This window comes from Dasypus novemcinctus, chromosome 1 (genome assembly GCF_030445035.2).
Source record: "Dasypus novemcinctus isolate mDasNov1 chromosome 1, mDasNov1.1.hap2, whole genome shotgun sequence".
Taxonomy (NCBI): Eukaryota; Metazoa; Chordata; class Mammalia; order Cingulata; family Dasypodidae; genus Dasypus; species Dasypus novemcinctus.
The window spans coordinates 149,083,449-149,104,420 of record NC_080673.1 but is presented as its reverse complement, the minus strand read 5'-3'; the positions used below and the strand labels follow the sequence as shown (position 1 = coordinate 149,104,420).

Here is a 20,972-nt window from a genome sequence, read left to right as displayed (position 1 = left end):
TAAGTGATCTCAAAAACTATTACTTGTTTCCTTGTAAGAGGGAGATACTAGGTATGATGAAATATGAGCTATGAAAATTACTAGTAGCACAACTCAAGTGTAGTTATTTAATCTTCCTCCTCCAATTTCAGTTTACTCCTCTGGAAAATGTTTCAATACTTTGCAGGGATATTTTTTAGTAATAAAAGAAATAGGTGAAAACTATTTAGTACAATATTTGCGATGTGGTTGTTCAATAAGCATTCTTAATTCCATTCTTATTGCAACTCTAAGTTTTTGGCAGGTCCAGTATGTCATGGCAAGCCCCCTTTTGGGCATGTTTAATGCCATCTTCTTTATCCTTTTAGAGAGACCATATATCTTCATCTAAGTAAGTTTATTTTTTCCAGAATCAGCACCTTCCAGAACAAGATCTTAGTCAAGCAGGGATTTCATCCAGTTCCAACCACGATGCCAGACCCAGTTCCCTCAACCTCCATAGAATCACCAGAGAGTTCCACACCCTGTCAGGCATGGACTACTGCCCCTAACCAGCAGGAAGCAGCTCCTGAATAATCATTTCTGATAAACATTTAAGTTAATCACAATAATTATATTTTTGAATTTGGAAGACAGTGATACAAATCTGCATTTTAGGGGTATTATGTATTTATATTTATATTATTTCTAATTATAGATGGGATAAAAGTAGAGCAAATGATCAAACCTCTATTTGCTGACTGCTCCTCTATGGTCTCAATAAATACCTCAGGTTCAATACTCCAAAAATCAAGAATAGTATCAAATATCTAGGAATCAATTAAATGTAAATGGGGATCAATTGCATTAAAATTATCTAACTTGGATATATTTGCTCTTTAAAATTTTATGCATAACTTTTATTCCTCTTAGGTATATAAAGGACAACATTCTATTTAGAATATTTGTATAATCAAATAGAATGAATGTATTATATAAAATCCAAACTAAAAATGTATTTTTCAGAAATAAATGTCCCTTTCAAATATCGACATGCACTAAAAACAATTGGATTTATTATACTGCTGTAGTTGAAAGCAATTTTACAGTGGAAAATTCAGAAATTTAGAATATGAGGAACTGAGTTTAGGATTTAATACTGTCCTTTACCAGCTGTATGGCTTGAGGTAATTTACTAATATCTCATTTTTAGTTTCTACTCCTAGAAAATAGTTCTACTACTACTATTCCCATTACTAATAATACTATTATCTCCACCATCAATACCATTACCTATTTCTCAAGGCTGTCATGAAAGCGAAATTAAATGAAAAATATATGTGAAAAAAGTTCAACAAAATCATGGCACTTTCCTTGAACCCAGGAAACACATGCATATTACATGTTTGTATACATAGACATAGTCTATGGTCTATGCGAAGCCCAACTTCAGTACTTCTGAATCAATACAAATCTCTGATGCTGTTGTCAGTATTCTGCAGTGCCAATACTCTATCTACTACTTGTTTCATGTTTATTTCAGCTACTTAGCCCATCCGTGAATAGTACAACATCTGAATAGATGGTGACTTACTGTAAATTTTCAGGCGTGTGAGTGCTCAGATTATTTTTATTTGTAGCATTTTTCTCTTATTTTCTTCTATTAAAAATTATTTATGATAATTTGAAAGTGAGTTCTCAGAAAAGAATTATTATGTATCAGTTGCTCTGTCAAATAGAAAATTCTGTCATTTGCTCTGAAATTTCTAAATACATCATGCATTGTATTTTATTTTGGAAGCAGCAGCTAAGAGATTTGGATTCCATTCTTATTGTGAAAATGGTAAAGAGAGAGCTACAGTAAATAGATTTATTTGTAATAATTGAAGGTAGCTTGTTCAAGATTTGTGGGGAGAAGACAAATTGGATAGGAGAGATACTAATTTAGGACAAGCTATTGAAATATTATACACTTTCTTATTTAAATTAGTACATATACAATTATTATAAGTTCATTTGGAGAAGAAGTGCAGAATACAATGAAAGAGGTAATTAGTCTTTATTAACTGCCTACAGTATGTTATTCTATTAATGGTATAGCATAGTTTTTAAGAGTGTGGTGTCTGTAATCAGGTAAATTTTGTGCTTTCAAACCTAGGCTTACTAGCTAGGGACCTTAATTGGGCATTTCTGAATAACTCAGTTTATCTTATCTGCTAAGTGTGAATAATAATAATACCTAAATCATAGAATGGTTTCATGGATTGAAGTAAAATGCCTAAAAACACTTAGAGCAGAGCATGGGATATTACAGACTTCCTAATTTTACATATTAGAACATAAGACCTGGAATGTTTAAGAACTTCCCAAGGTCACGCAATCAACAATGATTAAGACTGGGAACCATTTTCTTTAAGTCAGTGTTCCTTCCACCATGCCAAAAATGAGTCTTTGACTAATCATTGATTATAAAATTATTAACAATAAGCTCAAAATATAAATGAATTTTGCCTGGGTAAATGGTGGGTGTGGTGGGGACAGAAGAAATAGGTAGAGGAATACAAGTTTACATTTTAATTTTAAATAAAGAATGTTCAGCAACATAGTATTCGATAAATGTGAGATTGATTGCGAGATTTTGGAAGGCTTGATGCCTTACTTTTGGGTATTCTTTTATGACTCACTACTGCTGTACAACTTCCCCATTTGAGATTTCTAAATTAAAAAAGATATAAGGGAAAACACAATAGTCTCAAAACAACAGCCTTTATCACCACAGTCTAAGCCAAAGCCATAACTTCTCTGTACTCCAAGGCCTGAATACTGATTCCACTGCAGTTTATTGTTCATACATCAACCAGCCTGGGCTTTTAAACAATGTAAATCAAATGACATTTCCCTGCCTAAAATCCACCAAAGATTTCCAATCTTACTTTCAATGAGACCCAAGCTGCTTACCATGCTCACCATGGTCATACATGATTTAGTGCCTGCATGACCCTCCTGAATCAACATGTAATACTCTTATGACTTACTCAGATACAACCATATTGATCTTTGTTCTTTCTGTCTTTGACCATGGTAATCACTTTCACTTGCTATTTCCTTAGCCTTGGATTCTCTGCTTCAATGTCAGATCTCACCATTTATCTTTATGGGAAGTTAATTTTTTCATTAATTTTTATTTGTTTATTATGTGGATGACCCATACTTATAGAATAAAATCTAGCTCTCCCACCAATTCCACCACACCACCACACATCTATAAAATAGAATATAAGTACCATGTAACCAAGGAATTGTCTACTTTGGTCAGTTCTGCAAAGTTATTATGTTTATGTGTTATGTGAATAAACAACTTGTTGTTCCTTGCATATGTAAAGGAACCATCGGGATGGTTCGCAAATTGGATGACTTTGCTTATTTTACTAGTGAATTCTAAATTCAGTTTTTTTGTGTGTGTTTCATTGACTATGGGGCTGAGAGAGATTAAGAGCACCCCTAGTGGTCAAAAACATATGAAGAAAAAATACAATTGGAACCATATATTTCTGAGAAATGCAGCTAATTTTCTGAGGCAATTCATTGAATGGTTACATGGTCTCTTAAACAATTGCATTTTCTTGAATCAGTATGCTGTGACTAAGCTACTTGTGATAACAGAGGATTGATTTTCCTCTTATACTTCCCCTCCAAATTCAAACCCTACCTTGAGAAGAAACAATTAGATTCCCTGTAAATGCAGTGTTACTGATGAGCTTGTTCCATGGTCAATGGAGGAAATCAATTTTCATTTAAGAACCTACAGTACTTTGCCTTTTTCCTTTTCTGTAGTCTTTATTGATTCTTCTTTTCATGGAAAGACACTATCCATTCTGCAGTAGCCAGGCACTCTTTCAAAAGTTCCATAATAATGGAGTAAGAGTCCACAAAGAGTTTTCCTAAACTGGCAATATGCCCACTTTTCAATATGTAGATGAAAGCCATTCTAACAATTACAAAACATGGGAGAAGTATATTTAGAGGATAAAGAAACATAAATTTCAAAATATACTCTTCTCTAGCCTTTTCAAAGATGTTAGGAGCATGAAAGAGTAAAAAGAATAATATAATGGAATATAAATTATTCCTTTTAATTGTATGGCCACCAATTCGTTCAGGTCAAACATCATTTTTGAAACAATTGTCTCTGTCCCTCCGAAGCTCTGACATAAGTATGTTTAGTAGGCATTTGTTGATGAGAAAAATAACATGATTTAACTGACATTTTTATACCAGTATTGTACAAGCTGTAGTTTCTGGATATGTACACATAAGGAAGTCTATCTTACGGAGAATGACTCCTGGTTTCAAGGCAAAGTTGGGTTTTTTTTTGACAGATGCCTTCTCAGATTAAGCCATCTTCCCTTCTTTGTTTATAGTGATGATAACCCATCCATATGTTGAAGGTAAAAATGTTATCTTTTGCATTTAGGTCTTCTCTGCAGAGAGGTCTCTGATAAACACTTAGTAAACTTAATTTGCTTAATGTAAAATTATTGCTTCATGGATTTTATATTGGAAGATAAAATTTATGCTTCTTTAGTTTTCATGTATATGCATGGCTCCAAAGGTAAACAACAACAATACCAACAACAACAGAATTAAACTTTAAATATTATATAATTATTCTGATTTATTCTCTTAAAAATAACAGTCGAGAATAAATATGCTGTCTAATATAATGAAAGCAGAAAAATAAATGCTATTTTCATGATCCAAATGAAAGAAACTGAAATAAAACAAGTCTTTTTGGGGGAATTGAATCATGTCCTCCACAAAAGATAAGTTCAGGTCCTAACCCCTGATGATGGAACCATTTTAAAATAGAATCTGTGAAGATGTTATTAGTTAAGGAGTCACTGAACTGAATGAGGGTGGGTCTTAATTCAATATGGCTGAAGTCCTTGTAAGCAAAGGGAATTGGACATAAAAGGAGAAGCCTCAGGGAGCAGCCAGAAGCTGTAAGTCAACAAAACCCAGAAGATAAAGAAGATGTTGCCAAGGACAGAAAAGCCAAAGACTAAGGGATGCCAGCAGTCAACCCCAGAAAAAACGATCTTCAGGGAGAAATCACTGCCTTGCTGACCCTTAGATGTTAGAACTTCTCCTTGCCTAAAAGTCATGAGCCAGTGTATGGTATTTATCTTACTTGCTGGGAAACTGAAACAGCTTTAACTCAAACACTTTGCCATTGTACCCTGCCAACAAAATTATAACTTAGTTTAACTTTTTGAATTTTTAAAAATGTGAAACTAAAATAGAGTCATCTAGCCATAAATATTTTCCTGTTCTATTTTCTGAGATATTTTTGCCATCTATTCTTTCCCTATGAAAATTAGAAAACTTTTATCCAAATTATGTTATAAAGTATTTTTAAATTTAAATTTAAAATTAACTTGTCCTTTTACACTGTGCTTATGAATGTATATTAAATTATGGAACTTTTTTAAAATAAAAGGTCTTCCCTTTTCTAATAGCTGGTAACTTCCAAAACGAGATGTAGCACATTTGTTTATTGGAAGTTTTTTCTCCATTTTTATTTAAAATTATTAAACTGTGTGTGTTTGACTACTTAGCTTAAGACTACTTAGCTTTATCTTAACTTTATCCACTACTCCATTTTGTGTTTTTGTTTGCTGTTTTTATTTTTTTATTTGAGAGGTTGTGAGTTTATGAATCAACTATGCATACCATACAGGATTCTGATGCAATGCCCCACCACCAGACCCCCTACATTGTGGTATCAGATTTGTAATAATTGATGAAAGAACATTGTCATGATTGTACTGCTATATGTAGTTCACAGCTTATATTTGGTGTATTCTTCTCACCAATCATCCTATTATTAATACCATGTATTAGTACTGTATATTTGCTATATTTCCTGAAACAACCTTGTCATATATGTACTATTAGCTACAGTCAATCATCCACCATGGAGTACACTGTGTTATATGGTCTTCTGCCTAGTACAATGCATCCAAAGTGTACACTCAGTGGCTCTCAGTTTCATCAGAGTTGTGCTGTCATCACCTCAGTCCATTTCAGAATGTTTTCCTTACACCAAAAGGAAAGATCCCATACCCACCTATACCTCTCCCATTACTGATGCTTAGCATTAATATAGTATCTTCTTTGTCATTGTTGTAAAAATATTACAATATTACTATTAACTATAGTGAACACATTTCATTAGTTTCTTTTTCTAATTTTCTCCATATTCTCAACACCTTGTAATAGAGGAACATTATTGTAATTGTTCTATTAACCACAATCATCATCCACCACTGAAATCACTATGTTATATGGTCCCTAGTATATCCTCTAGCTTCTTTCAATTGACCTTATTCTCCTTAAACTATCCTTTTCAGCCACATTCACATGTATAAATAGGCAGTGCTAGTTGTGTTAGTTATACTCACTATAATGTGTTACCATCAACTCTATTTCCACACATTTAAAAGCCACCTTTATTAAATATCCTATGTATATTCAGCATCAGCTGCCCATTCTCAACTCACATTCTATCTCCTAGTAACATATACTCTACAGTGTAAGTCTGTGAGTTTATTCATAATATTGAGTTCATATTAGTGAGACCATACAGTATAGGTCCTTTTGTATCTGACTTATTTCACTCAACATAATGTCCTCAAGGTTGTTCCATGTTGTCATATGCATCCTGATCTCATTTCTTCTTACAGCTGAATAGTATTCCATTGTATGTATATATTACATTTTGTCATCAGTTAATGGACACTTAAGTTGTTTACATCTTTCAGCAATTGTGAATAATGCTACTACGAACATTTGTGTGCAAATATCTTCTTGTGTTCTTGCCTGCAGTTCTCCTGAATATATTCCTAGAACTCCAGATCATATGGCAGCTCCGTATTTACTTTCCTGAGGAAATGCCAAATTGTCTTCCACAGATGCTGCATCATTTTCCATTCTCACCAACAGTGAAAGAGTGTTCCTATTTCTCCACATCCTCTCCTGAACTTGTAGTTTCCTTTTTTTATTTTTTAATAATGGCCATTCTGTAAGGTATGAAATAGCATTTCAATGTAGTTTTGATCTGCATTTCCTAATAGCTATAGATGTGAAGCGTCTTTTCACATGATTTTTTGGCCATTTGTAGTTTTTCTTTAGAAAAATATTTGTTCAAAAGTTTGCTCATTTTTAAATTGGGTTACTTGTCTTTTTATCATGGAGTTGTATGATCTCTTTAAATAACATGGGGGATGAAACCAATATCAGATATTCCAAAAATGTTCTCCCCTTGAGTAGTCTGCATTTTCACATTCTTAACAAAGTCATTGGAAGTATAAAAGTGTTTAAATAGATAAATGGCAGGTCCCATTTATCTATTTCTTTATTTTATTACTCATGCATTGGGTGTAAAGTTTAAGAAACTGCCTCCTACCACAATATCTAGAAGAGATTTCCCTAAATTTTCTTCTAGAACTTTTATGATTTACTTTTATATGATAAATTTCATATTTAGTTCCTTGATCCATTTTGAGTTAATTTTTGTATAAGGTGTGAGTTAGATGTCCTCTTTCTTTCTTTTAGCTTTGGATATCCACTTCTCTCAGCACATTTTGTTCAATAGAGCAATTTGACCCAGCTGTGTGGGTTTGACAGCCTTGTAAAAAATCATTTGACCATGGATGTGGTGGTCTAGTTCTGAATTCTCAGTTCAGTTCCCTTGGTCAATATGTCTATCTTAATCCTAGAACCAGGCTGGTCTTTACCACTGTAGCTAAGTAATATGATTTAAAGTCAGGAAGTGAGAGTCCTCCAACTTTATTCTTTTAAACAACATTTTTGAACATTCAGGGCCCTGTACCTTAGCTAATAAATTTGGTGGTTGGCTTTTCCATTTCTACAAAAAGTCCTGTTGAAATTTTTACTGGAATTGTGTTGAATCTATAAATCAGTGGGGCTAGAATTGCCATTTTTCCCCCCAGGAGGTACAAGGGATTGCACTTCCTAGAAAATGGGAAGTAAATACTCAACCGCTGAGCTACACTCTCTCCCATATAATTGACATTTTAATGATATTTAGTCTTCTAATCCATGAACTTGGACTGTCTTTCCATGTACCGTGTTCGTTGTTTTGTTTTAGCAACGTGCTGAGGTTTTCTGAATACAGGTTCTTTATATCCTTTGTTAAGTTTATTCCTAAATATTTTATTATTTTAGTTGCTATTTTAAATGGAGTAATTATTTTCTGATTTCCTCCTTAGATTGACCATTATTATTGTATAGAAACACTACTGAGTTTTTGCATATTAATATTGTATTTTATCACGTTGCTGAACTTGTCTATTCTAGTACCTTTGTTGTGGGTTTTTCAGGATTTCTAGGTTTAGGATCATGTCATCAGCAAATAGCAAATGTTTTACTTCTTCATTTCCTATTTGGGTGACTTTATTTCCTTTCCTTGCCTAATTGCTTTAGATAGAACGTATAGCACAATATTGAATAACTGGTGACATCAGGTATACTTGTCTTGTGCCCAACTCAGTGGGAATGAATTCAATCTTTCACCATTAAGTGCAATATCATCTGTGGGTTTTACATTTAAGCACTTTACCATGTTGAGAAAATTTCCTTTTATTCCTATCTTTCTGAGTGTTTTAATTAACAAAGATGTCATATTTTGTTAAATGCCTTTTCTGCATCAATCGAGAGAATAATATGATTTTTCTTGTGTCGAACTACCCTTATTCCTGGGATAAAGAACACTTGATTGTGGTGTATTGCTCTTTGGGTGTGCTTTCAGATTTGGTTTAAAAGTATTTTGTTGAGGATTTTTGCATCTATAACCATTAGTGATATTGGTCTGTAATTTTCCTTTTTCATAGTATCTTTATCTGGTTTTGGTATTAGGGTGATGTTGTCTTTATAGAATGAGTTAGGTAGCCTTCTTTCTTGTTCAATTTTTTGGAAGAGTTCAGGCAAGATTTATATTAGATTATCCTAGAATGATTGGTAGATTTCACCTGTGATGCCATTCATTCCTGGGCTTTTCAATTTGGGGAGGTTTTTTTTTTTTTTAATGACTTTTTCAATTTCTCTACTTGTGATTGGTTTGTTGAGGTATTTTATTTCTTCTAGGGTCAGTGTGAGTTGTTCTTGTGTTTCTAGGAATTGGCCCATGTTGCTGATGTTGTCCAGTTTGTTGGCACACAGTTGTTCATAGTATCCTCTTACAATCTCTCTTATTTTTGCAGTGCCAGTGATAACGTTCTCCCTTTCATTTATGATTTTATTTATTTGTTTCTCTCTTTTTTCTTCATCATGTAGGTAAGGGTTTGTTGATTTTGTTGATATTCTCAAAGAACCAATTTTGGTTTTGCTGATTCTCTTATTGTTTTTTGTTCTCAATATCATTTATTTCTGCTCTGATTTTTAAAAATTTCTTTTCTTAAGCTTGGTTTGAGATTAGTTTTAATATATTTTAATATGTTCTGGTCTTGTTTTCATTCACCTCAGGATACTTAAAGATTTATCTTGCAATTTCTTCTTTGACCAACTGATTATTCAGGAGTGTGTTGTTTAATCTCCATATATTTGTGAATTTTCCCTTTTTCCACCCATTATGGATTTCCAGCTTCATTCATTCTCTGATGATCAGAGAAAATGCTTTGTATAACTTCAATCATTTTAAATTTATTGAGACCTGTCTTGTGACCCACTATATGTTCTTCCCTGAAGAAGGTCCTTGAGCCCTTGAGAAGGATGTATATCCTGATATTTTAGGCTGTAAAGCTGTATACATATGTTAGGTCTAGTTCAGTTATCATACTATTCAAGCTTTCTGTTTCTTTATTTATCCTTTGTGTAGCTATTCTATCCAATGCTGAGAATAATGATGTCTCCAACTATTATTTTAGAGATGTCTATTTCTTCTTTCAGTTTTGCCAGTGTGTGCCTCATGTATTTTGGGGCACCCAGGTTAGGTGTGTAAATATTTATGATTGTTATTCCTTTTTGGTGAGTTGCCCCTTTTATAAATATATAATGATCTTATCTCATTCATTTTTTTATAACAGCATTTAAAATCTATTTTACCTGATATTAGTATCACTTATCTAGATGTTTTTTCCAACCTTTCACTTTCAGACTGATTGTGCCCTTGCATTCAAGGTGTGTCTTAAGGTGACAGCAAATAGATGGCTCAAGTTTTTTTTGTGTGTTTGTTTTTGTTTTATCCATTCTGTCAGTTTATGTCTATTGATCGAGGAGTTCAAACCATTAATGTTCAATGTTATTACTGTAAATATATTACTTACGTTGTCCATTTGATTTTTTGCCTTTCTATTGTCATATCTTAGTATTGTCTATCTTTATATCATTTTAGCTACCCTTACTAAAAATCATCTTTTCTACAATCTTCTCCCAAGTATCTCACTCTTGCCTTCTCCTTTCAGGCTCCAGCACTCCTTTTAGTTTCTCTTATAAATCTGGTCTTTTGGTAACAAATACTCTCAGTTTTCATTTGTCTGTTAAGACTTTTGACTCACCCTCATTTTCAAAGGGCAAATTTGCCAAATTTTTGGCTGGCAGTTTTTCCCTTTCAGTACCTTAAATATATCATAACACTGCCTTTTCACATCTATGGTTTCTGATGAGAGAGTAGCACTTAGTCTTATTGAGGTATACTTGTATGTGGTACATTTCTTTTCTCTTGCTACTTTCAGAATCCTCTCTATCTCTGGCATTGGCATTCTGAATAGTAGGTGTCTGGGAGTAGGCCTATTCATATTTATTCTCTTAGCAGTGTTTTGTCCTTCTTGGATATTGATATTTTTGTCTTTCATTAGGGTTGGGAAGTTTTCAGCCATTATTTCATCAAATATTCTCTCTGCCCTTTTCCATTTTCTTCTCCTTTTGGGACATCTAATGCATTTACTTGTGCACTTTGCATTGTCATGCAATTCCTTGAGACTGTGTTAATTTTTTTTTTTTTCATTCTTTTCTCTTTCTGTTTTCCTGTCTTATCAAATTCAGATGTTCTGTCTTTGAAGTCACTTATCCTGTCCTCAGTCCATTCAAATCTGTTGTTATATGCCTCTAGTGTATTTTTAATCTCATCCATTGTGACTTTTTTTCTCATAAGCTCTGTTACTTTTCTTTGCAGGCTTTAAAATTGTTTGTTATGCTCACCCAGTGTCTTTGTCATCTCCTTTATTTCTTTAGCCATACTTTCCTTCAACTCCTTGAACTGATTCAGGAGATTTTCATGCTCTTCATTGATTAGTTATCTTAAATCCTGTGTCTTGTCAGGATTTTTTATTTCTTACGTTAGCTAGGCCATATCTTCTTCTTTCTTAGTATGGCTTGTAATATTTTGCTGATATCTAGGCATCTGATTATGTTAGTGAGTTTACACTGATAATCAATTTCTCTCTCTTGCCTAGTGGTTCTATTGTATTGCTCTTCTTTGATTTTTGGTTCAACTTACTCTCTATCTTTAAAGTTTCCCAGCTTACATTATCAAAACAGGGCCAGGGACCTAATAATGAGGTACAGAACAGTTCCAAAGGGTCTGGAACATGAAAGACTCCAAACAGCAATTTTCTTCTTCTTGTGTCCTGGCCTAGCAGCAGATAAAAAACTAGGATAATCAATTTGGGGGAACAATTTGTTAAAAGTATTTTAAGTATTAACAAATGTAACAAATATAACTGACACTTAAATATATTGTTTGTACAATGTGCTAATAATAGGGAGACATATAAGAATCCAGTAATTTATTCAAGATTGTTCCATAAACCCACAAATTCTCTAATTTAAAGGAAAACAAACAAGCAAACAAATAATATACTTAAGTATCAGTTAATAATACACAAACTGTTAAGAAATGTACATTTTTCTAACTAGTCTACAATGCTATCTTTGTATGATATATTTGCATGATAATAAATTTAAATTTTTTTTCATTGATGCTAGAGTTATTCATCCAAACAGGAAATTATCAGTAAGATGAAGGGAAGATTATTAGAGAGGGAAAAAATGAAGGAAATAGTTGCACTGAATACCTTTCTACTAACTGTGGGAGAGTATGTTCCTAGATGTCTCACAGACATTTGTGGTTCATTAATGAGATCTAATTATAGTGTGATTTACTTGGATGACCTTTTCTAAATCATTATTTTTAAAACCAAGTTTGTTTTTCATTATGAAATACCTAACATGAGCATGACATGCCACTAGGAAACTGAAGAAAAAACAGTTGAACCACATTGGTGCATTTCTTTTCAAATCCAAGAAGCTAAGTATATTAGGCTAAATGGCATCTTTCTCAGTAAAAGAAATATTTCTCATGGTGGATAACAATGGTTTCTATAATAATTTAATAATTATTTATAAAAATGAATATTGCTCATTTGAAATTCAAATTTTACTTTACTATAAGTGTGCTTGTAATATTTGAGACATACATTTAATAAAACATTCATTTTTAAGTATAAATGCAAATTTAACTCAGTTTACTGTATTTTTATTTGCTAATTCTGACAACCCTAACTGTGGATCATTCAAGTAATAAATATTATGTAAAATACATGTAAACATGTATAACTCAATCATGCTGAAATGATTACTTTTAATATTTTAATGTAATTCTTGCATAGTTCTTATGTGAATATAATTGAACTCATGTATTCTTCACCATCTGTGGGTTTTTTATTTTCAAGGAAAAATAATGCAAAGCCAGATTAGTCATTGTTGTTAGACTAAAATTTATGAATGACCTGAAAATAGGTAATATTAATCTTTGATAAATTTATTGATCTTTCCAACTTAGCTAAAATTGAGTCATTTTATATCTTTTAAAGGAGCAATAAACCATGATACAAGTTATTTCATAATAAGAAACATAAACTCAATGCTATATATTTATGCTGCTGCATGAAATAATGAACTATTTTGTATACCTATCGTAGGAGAACAGTTGTGACTGTGAAAATAATTTGGTTTTCCTTAAATTGGAAAGGATGGAGGCCATTAGTCTTCTAAATATTTAGGAAACATGGCAGAACATTTAATTAAGCAACATTGTGAAGGTCCTGGTAAAGGAAATAAATTTCCTAAGGGAAAAAGAAGAGAAATAGATATATAAAAAAGATGCAGTACAGAATAAAATTTCATTTTGGATGATCAAATGTACCTGGCAACAACTGACTTGAGTTTGGTTCTAACCCAGTAAAAGAAAGACATGAAATCCCTTACAAATTACTTGTTTATGAATTTTTATTGTGTTTCATCTCTGGTAAATTGGAAAAAACTTAGTTTTTTTAAGACAAATAAATGTCTAGGAAATTTGCATATTTAAAAATTCTTAGATGAGTTATTTGAAAATAATCACTTTTTCTTTCAAAATTCTGAAAACACAAATCCATTTTTTCCAGAATAAAAAAAAATTCTGAAAATGGAATTTTATGGTGGAAAAGAATATAAAGCCAGCTTTGTTTTCCAGCCTTGTTTTCCTTGTCCCAGATTTGATTATATTTTCTTTCTGCACATAAAGAGGCTTTTTTTTTTCTTTTCATTTTAATGCAAACATTTACAATTATTCCTCAGGTATTCAGTGACTTGTTCAATTTTTATTCACAAATATACTTTCAACTAAGTTTTCCTCTTTTATGATTTTATTTTTATTTGTTACCCTTTTAGCTTTTTTTATTGAATACAGGGTATCTGAATGTAAGAACAACATTTTCTTTTCTTCATATTTATTATTTTACTTTAATATGCCTATAATCTTTCTTTCCTTCATTTTTGTAACTCGATTTTTATTTTATATATTATGGAGTTCACTCATTTTAAATGTACAATTCAAGGCGTTTTAGTAAATTTACCAAGTTGTTTAAACATTAACATATCAGATTTAGAATATTTTTATCTTCCCAATAAAATCATTCTTGCCCTTTTACAGTTAATCCTAATCTTCCCTACTCATGACCCTCAGGCAACCACTAGTTTATTTTCTGGTCCTATAGATTAACATTTTTGGACATTTCATATAAACAGAATCATATGATCCATAGTCTTTGGCATGGCTTCTTCCTTCTCTTCTTTACTCTGTAAGTGCTTCTGGATTGTCTTCTATATCACTACTTCAATATACTGTTCTTCAAATCTGTGCCATACGACCTCCAATGCAGATTTTGGTTCTGATGCTACACATTCACATTTTTGTAATTCTTCATTACACACACCACACACAGACATAAACACAAATGGATTTTTTTTCTTTTTTCTTTTTATTCATTTTTTAAAAAATATCACACTCAAAAATATGAAGTCCCATTCAACTCCACCGCCCCCACCCCCCACTCCCCCTACAGCAACACTCTCTCCCATCATCGTGACACATCCATTGCACCTGGTAAGTACATCTCTGGGCATCGCTGCACCCCATAGTCAATGGTCCACATCATAGCCCACACTCTCCCACGTTCCATCCAGTGGGCCCTGGGGGGATCTACAATGTCCCGTAGTTGTCCGTGAAGCACCACCCAGGACAACTCCAAGTCCCGAAAACGCCTCCCCATCTCATCTCTTCCTCCCATTCCCCGCACCCAGCAGCCACCATGGCCACCCTTCCCAAACCAATGCCACATTTTCTCTGTGGACATTGGATTGGTTGTGTCCATTGCACATCTATGTCAAGAGGGGGCTTAGATTCCACCACAAATGGATTTTAATCTCAACTTGTTAGCACTAAGCGTTAGTAGATATTAGGAGGGAGGAAACAGTTATATATATATACCTACGCAAAGTAGCCAGTTACAAAGTAGAGAGAATCTGCCCAGTTGCTTTGTGGCATAGGGCTTTAGCTTAGAAGGTACCATATTTAGACATTAAAAAATATCTTTTTCTTTTCAGGTGGTCTTAGCATCATTTGAGTAGAATTCTGAAAATCATTTTTATGGTTATTTGTCCAACTTGACATTTATTATGAAAGGAACCAAGTAATTTAAATGGTTAATAAAAGGCTTCATTAAAGGTGTGTCATCCAAGGAGCGTAAATTAATAAAATTCAGATACTGAGAAAAGAAGTCGTGTTTTGCCTGGGCCAAAAGCTACCCACTCAAAGACATACAGTGGTTGGATGGATGGGTGGTCTTTTAAGAGGTTTCAAGGAGTTAACTCATTCTTTGAAATTCTAAACAAAATTTTGATTGTTAAATTTTCTGGAGATTATTTTAATCCACTTTTTGAAAGGGAATCAATTCTCACCCCCTAAATTGTAAGAACTTTGGTTAAATCTTAAGTTAATTTCTTCTTAAGTCAATTTCAAATCTTTAATTTCTTCTTAATAATGGCATTGTGTCATTTGGGGTATATATTTGTTTATTTCTGATTGGTTTTCTATTTTTCCTGTCTAGGTTGCTTTATATGATAAACATCCTATTTTATTATTCTAATGAGAAACACAGTAAGTAATTTTATAAACAAATATTTCATGAACTTAAAAAATACAGTTGTTATTTTTATAGGTACACAATTTGAGTCAGAAAGAATTGTACTAAGGATAATTGTTCTCATAAAAATTTTATCAGACAAAATTGTCTCATAAAATCAGATATTTCTCTTTAGAGACTCCCTTCTTAGGAATTCTGACCTATGAACCAAATTAACATTTTTGATAAGTGGAAGATGCTCTGAAACTATTTTTCTATTTTTATGGCTATGGAATGTAAAGCAATCAGATTAACAAGTATCTGCTTTTTAAATCATCAGATTATTTAGTTTTGCATTGATATAATCACAATACATTATAAAATGATTCTATACTTATCTTTTGTAATCAGTTTATAGTCTGAGGGCCGATCATTAGTGCCTATAGAATAAGCAAATGCAAACAATGACCCTGATTCCCAGAGCAAGGTATAGGGTTCACTGAGCAAACTATTGGTAATTAGCTCTGATTATAATATTGTTGAAAAGTGTGAATTATGTAATGAATTTTGAAATACTTAACTATGTCTTATTTTAATCCATGAAGAATTCATACAAATGGGTAATCAACACATTTTTAATTACCCACTGAAGGACACAATACAAGAAAAAAAATTTAAAATAAATTCCTTGTTAAAATTTTAAAAGAAATGTACCTCTTATGAAACTCTTTCCCATACGTAGACAAATTAAAATACTGTCATCAATTTAATAAATCACTTAAAATGCAGTTTTCTTAAAGGAATATACAACATTTATTTCAGAAACTGATAAGAAAAGGAACTTAAAACATACATTTAGGTTATTTTTGGTGTTCTAGGAATCTGTGTATAATTTCTCATCAGAAATGCAAATGTGCTGAATATCAAATGAAATGATGGAACATTTATAGATGTATTAAATATCTCACACATATATTCTTGATTCTGAAGTTCAGATTTATAAAAGGAATTTGAGTTATTATTAGGAGTAACCTCGATATAGTCTTTGAAGTCATTTATGATGAAAATTCACAATGATATAGCACAATTCTAATGTGAGTAACCTGAATTTTAGTACAGTTGGAAACTATTAGAATTGTGAATCTGTCATTACTTCTATCTTATCTAATGAATGGAAGAACTTAAAATAGAAGTTAAGGGGAGCGGGTATGGCTCAAGCTGTTGGATGCCTGCCTCCTACATGGGAGGTCCCGGGTTCGGTTCATGGTGCCTCCTAAAGAAGATGAGGTGATGAAATAAGCAGATGCAATGAGCAGATGCAATAAGTTGACACAATGAACTGACACAATGGGCAAAGACAGAAAGTAGGGACAACAAGCAGACAGACAAAGGTGCTATTTCAAGGGGGTAGAATAGAAATTAAAAATCCTCTGTTTTCAGCACCATGATTCAAAACAAAAAAACAAAAAGCAAGCTTTAACTATACATAATAACTGATATAGGGATTTCCCAGTGCTATCAAAGGCATGAGTCTCTTGCTCTTTTTGGAATCTTCTGGCACATGCTGAAGACATACACTGATATCATGGATGGCATCAATAAAATCTATTTTTTTACAATGTTCCATAAAATAAATAAAATTTTGCTGGCATAAGAACTATGTTCAATGAAGAAGGCTGAAAAGCAAAGAAAATTTAAAATGACAAACTAATTTTAGAATCATTCTATTTATGAATGTGTCATTCCAGGTTTAGATGACTTGTGTCCTTAAAAACACCATGAAAATGCATTGCTCTAACTCTCTTGAACCAAAATGTTGAGCATATTGGCTATCCATTTTAGGGAAAGAAATATTCTGTTTTTTCCCCATATTTCAGCCTCTGACCAAGGAGGGGTTAATTTCTGTTTGAACTTCTGTCATTTTCCTCACTAAAAGGTGAATAAAGCCTCCAATTCCACTCTTTTACTTTCTCCTTTCAAGGGGTAAAACCTGTGTTTTTCCTATGATTCAGGACCTGAGAATCTGGTTTTCTTTAATCAGGATTGAAAGATGCTATGAATTCTTGATTAAGCAATTTCCCCCATTTTTCTCTAAGCAAGCCAGTAAGAACATAATTGTCAGGGTCTGCTCCTGGCATCTAACTCTGGTTCTGAGAAGAGAACTATAACTCTCTATAATATCTGAATATATGAATCCCAAGAATTAACTTAAGAGAGGGTGTTAGAAGAACACAATTTGTCCTTCACTAAGTCATATTCATGAACCCATCCTTAGTAGAGTTTGCCATGAGATACAATATATATATCTTACTATTAATCAAATATCCATTTCCTCCCCAATTTGGCTACTGCCCAGCTAGAGGGGGATTAGATTACACAACAGAACTATTTTAAGATAAGATTAATAAATCCAATTCATCAGCTCTCCCTGCATATATACCAGCACATAGTCAGGATTATTAATGAAATGTTTTTTAATTTAAATAGTGTTTACACATTTGTAAATAGGACCTTTGAAGATTTTATATTGTAATTAACATAAAGATAATGGTTACAAAGGCTTTGACACATGATGGGGGGAGGGAAGAATAAGTGGAACAGGGCATTTTTAGGGCATTGGAATTGTTCTGCATGATTTTCCAATGACAGACACAGGCCAATATACATTTTGCAAAAATCTATAAAATTATACAGTGCTAAGTGTAAACCATAATGGAAACTATAGACCATGGTTAGAAGCAATGCTTCAACATCTATTCATCAGTTGTAACAAATGTACCACACTAATGTAAGATGTTATTAATAGGGGAAAATGTGAGAGGGGGGAAGAGATGGGGTACATGAGAATCCCCTATATATTTTTGATGTAACTTTTCTGTAATCTAAAACTTCTTTAAAAATAAAGTTTAAAAAAAAAGGTGTTTTGAATGAGGATGAGCTATAATCCAAGATGGCTGAAGTCCTTATAAACAAAGAAAATTAGACATGGAAATGAAGCCACAGGGAGCAGCCAGAAGTTTAAGTCAATGGAACATGAAAGAGAAAGAAGAAAACATTCCTATGTGCATTGCCATATGACAGAAAAGCCAGGGACTCCAATGACTGATGCCCAGCGAGAAGATTCCCACCCCAGGAGTAAGCAAGCTGTTTTAGTTTCCTAGGTTGTTCAAAACAGATTATCATGAAATGGGTTAGCTTACATAATGGGACTTCATTAGCTTACAGTTTGAGTCCAGAAAAATGTCCAAATTAAGCCACCATCAAGAGGATGCTTTCTTCCTGAAGACTGGGTGCCAGTAATCCTTGGCTTCTCTGCCACATGTTAAGACACATGGCGGTGAATACTTGTCTCCTTCTTTTCTGAGTTTCACTGATTTCAGTTTCTTGCTTCATGGCTTTCACTCTCTCTGTAGTCATTCTGCTTTTTAAAGGACTCTGGTAATAGGATTAAGTCTATCCTAAATGAGGCAGGTCACACCTTAACTGAAATAGACTCATCAAAAGATCCTACTGGCAATGGATTTACACTTACAGGATTTGATTAATTCAAGAACATGTTTTTCTGAGGTACATACAGTTTCAAACCACCACACAAACATTCTCTCAAATTGTGAGCCAATAAATTCCTGTTGTTAAGCAACCCATCATGTGGTATTTGCTTTAGCAGCCAAGAAACTAAAAGAGTAAAAGAGCAGTGTTAGACGGTGAAAGGATATTAGAAGCCATAAACAAATTAAAGAAAGAACTCAAAGAAATGTAAGCAATCTGGATTGGCAAGCAATAAGACTCCTTGAATAATAAGAAAAGAAAAGAAGAGGAAAGAAGAAGTAGAAAATAAGATGTCAATGAGGAACATCTTGGGAGCCACATGAAGTGAACGATCCATAAGAAGCCAAGCCTATCCTTAAAAAGTTCAAAATGTTCAAGTATTATCTTTATTAATTATTGGCATGAATTGAGGTTTATAAGACCAGGCAAATGCAATTGAGCTATTTTTAAGCTAATATTTTCTTATTTTATTCTTTAATATTATTTTATTTGGAAGCAAGAGAGTATTGCAGATGACAGAGAGCAAAGGTTTGGGTTTTTATCATCAAATTTTCTTTTGTAAATTCATTAAATAAAACATGGAAATTATTATTTTACTATGATGGATTTTTTCATTTGATTAGTTTAGTATAAAACACATGCTTTGTCCTTTTGAATTAAAAAGTGGAAAGTTTTATTTATTTTTATAAAATAGAAGCAGTAACTTCACTTGAAACTTAAAGAAAGGTATTGTCTGAATCCCATTTTAGACTTATGAAAAATGCTAAAATTTTATTATGTAATATTTTACGTTATTGTCCTATTTATTAAAATTTACTTTTCACATATAGTTGCATGGGTAATATAAATATGACACACTTTTTTTTTTACAATAAAATGAAGCCGCATTTTAAACTAAGAAATTTGAAATTGTTTGGTGTGTTTCAAAGACTATAGTTAGTATTGAAAACTCTGAATCACTTATAATAGCATTTCTTTTACCTTGTGATTTCTCCCACACATGCAAGAAAGAAAGATTTTGTTTTTGAACTTTAGTCTGCCTGAATGAAATATTCTATTATTTGTCTACCTGCACATTTATGATTGCATTCCAAAAGATGATCTTCTTTCAACCATATGACTTTGCTTCCATTCTATGTAAATAAATAATAAGATTATACTGTTAAATTAAGAAACTGCATAAATGTTATTGTAGAAGTTAGAACTTCAATGTCAGCCCTTCCTTCCTGATCCTTCTTCCATTTTCCAGCAATGCTTGTTAAGTTAGGTGTTGAATGGGAAGCAATTAAGATGGGAAAAAGATTTGTGGCAGACAGACTTTAAGATGAACTCCATGATCTCCTTATCCTAGCATTCACACACCTGTAAAATCGTCGCCCCTTTAACGTGGGGCAAGGCTTTTGACTTGCTTCTAACCAATAGGATACTGGGAAATGTGACGGGATTTCTCAGTCCCACGATTTTGTTATGTGGTACAAATCTCTGTCTTGCTAACAAACTCGGTCCAGAGACTTAGGCTTTCCATTTTCTGACTTTCAGGAACAAAGCTGCCAGAAATCCCACGAGCACGGAACTGCATGAGACAAACAACCTCACAAGTTGCCGAAGTGGTTGTTTCTTTAGCAGAGCGGCTAGATGAGAAACCAGGCCAGGCCACCACCCTGCAGTCTTGTGTGACACTAAGCAGAAGGCCCAGCTAATCGGTGCCCGGAATTCTGACCCTCACAAACCGTAAGATAATGCATGTGTGTTCATTTAAGCTGCTACATTTGTGGTTATATTTTATGCAAGAGAGAAAACTAATTCAAGATTATATAGATTTTGGCCTTCTGAAGAGCTCTTCTTTTCTTTGTTGTCATTATTACCATACTCACTTAAAGGTATATTTATATATCATGTGCCTCCAAGGGCTTTGAACATTTTTAACCAGAAAACGAATAAAATTCAGTTAGTAAGAAATAAGTATGACACAGTCAAGGTAGAATGAGTTCTAGGATGATG

The 20,972-nt window shown here is 33.0% G+C and overlaps 1 long non-coding RNA gene across 1 annotated transcript in view; it reads left to right on the top strand.

Moving 5' to 3' along the window:
• Positions 1–20,437: 20,437 nt before the first annotated feature.
• LOC139440146 (uncharacterized) overlaps positions 20,438–20,972 on the top strand; it is a 40,836-nt gene continuing 40,301 nt past the window's right edge. Inside the window, exon 1 of the long non-coding RNA XR_011650245.1 lies at positions 20,438–20,702. This is a non-coding gene — a long non-coding RNA (uncharacterized lncRNA). The remainder of the gene's footprint in view (positions 20,703–20,972) is intronic.